This window comes from Amphimedon queenslandica, unplaced genomic scaffold, assembly GCF_000090795.2.
Source record: "Amphimedon queenslandica unplaced genomic scaffold, v1.1 AMPQUscaffold_3516_Cont24491, whole genome shotgun sequence".
NCBI classification, from domain to species: domain Eukaryota; kingdom Metazoa; phylum Porifera; class Demospongiae; order Haplosclerida; family Niphatidae; genus Amphimedon; species Amphimedon queenslandica.
Genome location: NW_003556158.1, coordinates 1 through 1,415, shown reverse-complemented (window position 1 = coordinate 1,415; position 1,415 = coordinate 1). Strand labels below are relative to the sequence as shown.

The 1,415-nt window shown below is 34.5% G+C and overlaps 1 long non-coding RNA gene across 1 annotated transcript; it reads right to left on the bottom strand.

Annotated features, from left to right (window-relative positions):
• Positions 1-659: 659 nt before the first annotated feature.
• On the bottom strand, positions 660-968 carry LOC109592914 (uncharacterized). Its single transcript, XR_002190633.1, has 2 exons — positions 841-968; positions 660-785 (listed from the first exon to the last, which is right to left on the bottom strand). It is a non-coding gene; the product is annotated as an uncharacterized LOC109592914 (long non-coding RNA).
• Between the last annotated feature and the right edge of the window lie 447 nt (positions 969-1,415).

Here is a 1,415-nt window from a genome sequence, read left to right as displayed (position 1 = left end):
GTGGTACTATAGTCACTGCTCAGCTAAAAATCACATTCATTGTTAGTTCAAAAATAATTATTCTCATTGTCTTGGGCTCACCCCTAGTTAAAGCTCTATAAAGATCTATACTTACCCAATTCATTTATATTTGTTACACCATTACAGACCTCCATCAGTACACCTCTTCCCCCTTGAAGAACCAATACAGTTAAAAGAAGAAGGGAGCAATCCTTCATGATTCTTATTTCTGAGACTTTCTTTAAGTTTCCTTGTTTTGACAGTTGCTAATCTGACAAACAGCCACAGAAATTCAATTAGCCCATACTTGGAGACTATAGTTTTGACTTTTTACTGTTATTATAAGTGCAGGTTTGGTAGTCAAGTGTGAAGTAGCTGCTAATTGTTTGTTTAGTGTTTATTTATATTGTGTATACCAACTATGAATATGATTATCTCAAATACAGCACATCACAGGTATTACAATTATTAATAAAACTAAAGATATTGTAAATTAAAAGTTTAAAAGTAGTCAGATGTCTTTCTCATTGTTGTGGGCAGTCACAGATTTATTGGGAGAGGTACAGCAGCATCTCCAAGTAACTTATGGTGTGATCATCATCTATTCATCACTGAACTCCCAACAGACAAGAATAAAAAGACTCAGGTTCATCAAATTGTGTCTGTAGTTCAAGTTCCTGTATATCAACTGCTTATCCTTCATTCTATCATTGTTCAAGTTGAGATCTTGGACTGTTATTTGTCACATTCTGAAATTATGTTTCTTATTGTTATAATACTCAGTTCTAAAGCAGAAAAGTAGTAAGTATTGTTATTAGGAAGCATATATACAAATCCTACCTTCAAAAGCATAGCATAAAGGCTTAGACAATGTAAAAAAGATATGGCTGCCTATCTTAGCATTTGCTGTAAGATTATGCAGTTCTTCTCCTTACCTCTGTATATGTATGAAGTTAAGACAGCTTTATACTTTACCTATAATTGTATTGGCCTTTCCTTTGAGTCTTGTACATTGTTCAAAGTCTGTTTCCCATTTCTTCTTGATAGTAGCTGCAGCGGCCATTTTATTTTATCCGCCTACGCAATAACCGCACGTGGGTGGTAGTAATGGCGTCAAGTGCTCTTCAAGTGTCCATGTGCTTTGATTTTACTTCTCCTTTGCTATAACTACGCTCTAGTTGTATCATATATCAAAATACCGGGGTTTTGGAGAGGAGCATAATGCAAAAAACCGCTGTCTGTAGCATTTAAAATAAGAAAGTTATTATATTATGCAGATTTAAAAGTCAAAGTGGCCCTAGTATAGTCTACACGTTAGACAATAGCATAAAACACATCTCTCATCAATTATTACATAAATTGCTGGGCCAGAACTATGGACCGTCAAAATTTTAAAATGCCGCAAATTTTCTATG